Source organism: Acanthaster planci, linkage group LG19 (genome assembly GCF_054643075.1).
Source record: "Acanthaster planci isolate LZ-2023a linkage group LG19, COTS_SCS, whole genome shotgun sequence".
In the NCBI taxonomy this organism is placed as follows: Eukaryota; Metazoa; Echinodermata; class Asteroidea; order Valvatida; family Acanthasteridae; genus Acanthaster; species Acanthaster planci.
The window spans coordinates 9,966,175-9,972,065 of record NC_141795.1 but is presented as its reverse complement, the minus strand read 5'-3'; the positions used below and the strand labels follow the sequence as shown (position 1 = coordinate 9,972,065).

Sequence of the window (5,891 nt, the reverse complement as noted above, 5' to 3'; positions counted from 1 at the left end):
TCTTTTTATTCTCCAAACTTCAATAGGGCATTCGTGGCTGTGACACTTTTAGTCCTGATATCATATAACTTTTATATTAAAATATCCACTTTTGATTGGAATTTACAAGATACAGCCTTATATTTCTTTGCAGTGTTTTAAAAGTACTGAAAATCCAACGATTTGCTAAGCCTTTAAAATTAAAAGAAGAGCTGTCTGTTCAGTAGCAGAAATCACCCTCTGAAAACTAAGTGAGCGTCCAGCTGCTCTTACTGGCTAAAGAGGCCTTCGGAGACTCAGCGTGCCCTTTCACTGTTTCATGGAGTTCTAAGCTTTTCTGAGACTGTCACTAGCAGCAAAATGTGATAACTAACACAACACCCTACCAGACTGAGATAGTCTTGGCATAATTCAGGGTCTGCATATGTAATCACGGAGCTTGCTCCCTTCCAATTGGCCCGTCACTGCTTTGCACGCCATTTTTGATAATTCATAACCGCTGTTGTCTGCCATACACCCTTGTTGGCATTGCGTGCCGCATTTGTGTATCTGGAGTTGATGTTAGCAACACGTACAGGAAAAATGAACCGAGGAACGAGACAGATTCCAAATATCGAAGATTTGCCGCAGCGTCGACTGTTTACACGAGAAGAAACACTTCTTGAATTAGAAACAATTTCTTCTGAGGATCATGACAGTTTACAAGCCGGCAATAGTTCAACAATTGTCGATATATCACATAGTATACACGCACTTGGCCATCGTGGTCATCCTCGGCCCAGCAGCAGTGGGTCTTCCTCGTTCAACGCACTCAGGTTTCCACAATCCACCTCTTCGCCATCTCCGAGTACCGATGAGAGTGACACAGAAAGTCAAGAATCCATAGTATCTTTACTTTCTGCGAGGAGTGGACAGACCTCATCGTTACATGGTACTTCGGCAGGAAACATTTCAGTGGTGAGTTTCAGCAGTATGACAATGGAAGACATTTTTTGAGCATGTCCCTGTTACATCTATGCAATGATTCGCGATGCATGAAAATTGTAATTTGTATGAGCCAACTTTTAAGAATTACTCGAAAATAAACATTTTGCTGTGGTACCTGTATGTAAGGGACAATAAAAAGTGCTGATGTTAAACATGTACATGTATTTGCAAGTGCATTTTCAATGCCTCATCACATTTCTGACATTAGAAATGCTCACTTCAACTGCGGGTACACGAAACTTTGTTTTGTATACGCAAATACCTTGTAAACATACTTTTTCAACCAGGTGTTATTTATAGATTGAGGGGACGAAACTGTACTGTTTTAAATTAAACGAAACAAGCTTATTTGCTAAAGTTTGAGTAAATTAACTTTACAGCATGCAGAGGCACAGCCAGCTTGTGTTAACCTACATGTCCTTATCTGAAATTGCTGGTTTAGGCTTCAAGTTCAAGTGCACCATCTGAGATCATTCTGCTCATGTTGTACATGGAAAACAAGAAACTCGAGGAACAACTCAAAAAGCAAAATGAGGAGCTCCAAGAGATAAGACAAAATATGCGACAAGGGGAGGTAAATTAGAGAGGAAAACGTGTTGCTGTTCCTCGTGAATGTTCGGTGAGATTATGATTTTTTTTTTGGTAGTTTGTCTCTCGAAATTTCATATTGATTGAAAATCAACTTGAAATTTCGATTTCCGTCAATTTCGGATAAGCACCGCAACTTTAAACATTGAATAATCTTTATGTGAGGAAATTGAAACTGTACTCATTAATAAGACTTAAAATGAGGCTACGATGAATACAAAGAATTATGTGAAAACAGAACCAGAAACGAGCAAACGAGGAAGGGCGGTTAACTAACTTTTTCAGCGACTTTTTGTGCATGACATTCTATGGGAGAAGAAAAACGGTGGCACTAATAGATAAGTACATGTAAGGAAAACTGTGGTTACAATAAATGTTCTTGACAAGTTTATATCAACTTTTTTTCCTCATAGCAATCTGTGAGGGACGTGTACGGAAAGTTGTACAGAGATGGGATTGGAGGATTCAACCCGGCACAAATGTATACGTATCGAATTTATCATACAAGCGACATGTGACATTTCCGTCAATTTGTTTTCCTCTTTAAACTAGTGGTTCACAGTTTGCTACCATTTTGATATTACCAAAATTGACCAACGGACTTTGCAAATTAAAATAGAGATGATTTTACACTGTAAATTATCATATGCAAATGCTTACTTTTCATAGCAAAACTTCCAGAGAAAATGAAGCAACCATTTCGACGTTAACCCGAGAAGTTAGAACTGTTCGTGGACGAGAAAAGTGGAGTTCTGCTCATATACGAAGTAGGTGAAAATGCAGTATTTTGGATATGCATTTTGTGAATATTGTCACATTACAAGCCCAACTAATGAGATCGGAAAAGGTTTACACTCTTTAGTATTAAAGTTAAACGAAATGTCCTCAGGGATGTGTTAAAAACATTGTCATTAGTCTTAGTAAATCTCTGTAAGATGAGTTTAGAAATGGGCAGCGTATGCCTACGCATAGTCCTAAAATTTATATGACATAATTGGCTAATAGCCCAGCTTTAGTGGTGTTTGGCAATATCTGTTTCTGACGTCTGTTATCTGTATGTCAGGGAATATATCAATGCTTATACCTGACAGTATAAATATTCATGCCTATTATTGTGTTTAAAATGTCTTTATGCAGAAGCTGCCAAAACCTACATGTACTGTATGTCGCTTCGTGACAAGCAGCGCCGGATGGAGCGTGGAACGTACGATCAGCACTTGAAGGGAAATCAGCAATTTCCCTTCAATTTCTTTCTTTTAAACAGAAACTACACAGGCGACAAAGCGCCCTGAAAACATTACAGGCTTCCCAAGAGCTCAAAAAGGAAGCCCTCGAGGTGTTGACAATAGACTACATGTCTTCCGAGGAGAGTATGTCGGAGGGCGAGGAGGATCGCTCATCTGGATGTAAAACCAGAAGGCTCCTGAAACTGCCATGGGAGCGGTCAAAGCTGGCATCACTTAAACATAAGTGATGTTTGCACACATGCACACTTTGCAAAGACCGCTCCTGCAGTAGTTTCAAGGTTGCTTCCTGAATTTGTCATCTCGAATGTGCCTTCCTCTCGCCCTCCGCCATCAGTTGATCGAGGCTCCTGGGCAGTGCAAACGCCGCAAAATTAGCTATAGGTCTACATATATTTAGTAACGATTCCTGTATTTTTTGTCTATTCATAATCGTTAAATAAAATATTAAGATTGAACTCGATTTTTAGAGAGAACAGGCAAAATAAAAGCTTTTGTTGTTTGTTGCTTTATGTTAAGCTACTTTCGGGTTTATTGTATTCTAAAACCATTCACCTCTTCTGCGCTCCGCCAACCTCAGTGTAATTTAAAGGATTTTGGAAATAAAAAAGCCATTTGATTTTGTTTTACACATTGGAAACGCCACTTAATCGGAAAAAAAACGATTTATGATCAAGGGCAAGTGAAAAATCTGGAAAAAGATTTCTTTTTTTATATACTGTTGTTAAATTGGGACTGGATTTATAATTCCCTTGAATCTGAATTGAAAGAGTTCTCCCCAAATTTTCTTTGTGATTTCTAGTTTCCATTCTTATTTGAAGTTTTCTAAAAAACGATGAGCACTAGGTGTCCGCTTCGTATTTTATTCCTTTGAACTTGGTGCGCCGTGTTTTATGTTCGTTTACATGTATATAGCTTTATTTTGTGTTGTGAATCACATGAAATGTCAGACCATGTTTTTCGACTCAATTAACTCATACCATGGGTCTATTATGATACATTCACAAAAAGTGGGCAAGTGGACAAATGACTCTATTAAGGCATTGCTAATGCATGATAACTTTGTAGATGTACATGTACAGTGTACTTTTATGTGCAAATGAGGTCGAATAACGGAAGTGCACAAATGCACGTGGTTCCAGCAGGTTGGTACAGAAACGGCCCGTAGTCGACCACTGGGAGACAGAACAAGGACATATTAACTCCCAAGAGCACTGAGGTGGGACAGCCTGACCCCAGCTGAAACTGGAGGTCATCCAGTAGCTTTAACAAAATTCACCCCCACACACCCAGGCATACACGCGTACACTGGATCTTAAGACGCGCAAACATGAATAACTACAAATAAATTTTAATTTGATGCATTGGTACCATTGTCAATGAATGAAACAAAATATACAAGTACCCACAAAGTTAAAACGAAATTTTTGGAAAAGATTTTTATTTAAGTTTGTGCAGTTTGGTAGGTTCACTTGCTTATGAGATGATTGGATGTACCTGGATTTGAAATAAAATAAAACATCGGGGAAAAAGATGCGTAAATGGTTGGCTTTGTGTCCTTCCATTTAATCATGTTCTGGTTCTTAAATCTATACTCATGACAATCCAGTTAATAAATACACTGTGCCCCCACACCAGGTTTATCCTTGCAAATAATCCAGACAAATTTGGATTTCCAATGTTTCATACACCATCTTAATTAACAAGAAAGTACCCAGTGGATCAATTAGGCCAGATAATTTCGGTCGCGATTCCGATATTGCGGAAACGTGGTAAACGACCCAAAAGTCTCCCCGCCAGTTTCCGTGGGGCAGTAAACGCCGTAAACGTGGGGTGCATTTAAGTACCCAGGAAACGGGCATGGAAGCGGCCAGCGGAAAGGGACAGCGTACGCGCTGGAAACTGGCGGGTTTGCAGCCAGTTTCCACACAAGTTTCCGCATGCGGAAATCAAATGTATATGTCAGTTTTTAAAAGTTAGGCCTAATGAACAAAGATAAGGTAAAAACCCTTCCCTGCAATAAAACTATTTACAAACTCATTCACGTGTACAAATTTCTGCTTTTGAAGAAAATATGACCACATCTTTATATAAAAACACTTGTGATTTATTAAATGCTTCATTAAAAGAAATACATTCACATTAAAAAAGAACAATATTTTCACAAAGAAGATATGCAGATTTTTGTATCCTTTCAGTGCAGTTGGAAGTGGATCTAACACCGGAGCAGCTGCGCAAAAAATGGAATAATTTGTGCAGAAAATACAAGGTAAGCTAGAGATCAACTATGCATGTAATTGTATCAAGTCCTTGTATTTGCCAACTCCCATCAAACAAGTGGTGAAAATACTTATGTTCAACCTTTAGCTCCTTGTGAAAAAGAACACAGAAATATAATGTGAACAAATATGAAGTCTTTTGCATTCAATCTGTTGGCAAATATACGACATTTTTAATAAAAGAAGAGCTTATGAGGAAAATGTGCTGAATTTATCATTTTTTGTTACAATTTCCCTCAAAGTTTTCTTCTGATATACAATGTGGTGGGATAAGCAAGTTACTATTGGTCAATGTTGGTAAAACCGTTTCACTTCTTTGTGTTGTTCTAAACTATACATACACATTTAACCCCTCCCAAGTTTATCTAAGGGGGCAGGGGATCCTCAAACATCCCAATTGATCCATGCCTGCAAATCATTGGTTTCACTTTTCGAAACATTTTCTAGGCTAATCCTTAGAACATTGGTTTGTGAAACTTTCAATGTCAAAAGAGTTCTACAATATTCAGAATGTAAATACCAGAAATCAATCTCTTTTAATTTTAACCAGGAATTTTTGAATGCTTCCTAAGGTCTACAGATTTCCCTCATTATTCTTCTTCATTCAACCAGGAGATGAACAATCCATCAACAGGCAGTGGAGAGCCAGAAGAATGGGCGCTACATGGATGAGGTCCTTGGCGAGAGCCATATTGTACTACCGCTTCTAATTTCAGGTACTGGTGGCACAGTTGCTAAACCTGTGTGCCTCAGCTCTATCCTAAGTGAAAGTCCCAAAGTATAAAGACCTAAAGTCGATATGCCAAGTTTAATT

At 38.5% G+C, this 5,891-nt stretch overlaps 1 long non-coding RNA gene across 2 annotated transcripts; it reads left to right on the top strand.

Annotated features, from left to right (window-relative positions):
- Positions 1–462: 462 nt before the first annotated feature.
- On the top strand, positions 463–4,332 carry LOC110986842 (uncharacterized). Of its 2 annotated transcripts, XR_002599197.2 has the most exons (4): positions 463–936; positions 1,409–1,585; positions 1,968–2,321; positions 2,692–4,332. It is a non-coding gene; the product is annotated as an uncharacterized LOC110986842 (long non-coding RNA). The 2 variants fall into 2 exon arrangements; XR_002599196.2 differs by having other exon boundaries at positions 1,409–2,321.
- Positions 4,333–5,891: the final 1,559 nt, after the last annotated feature.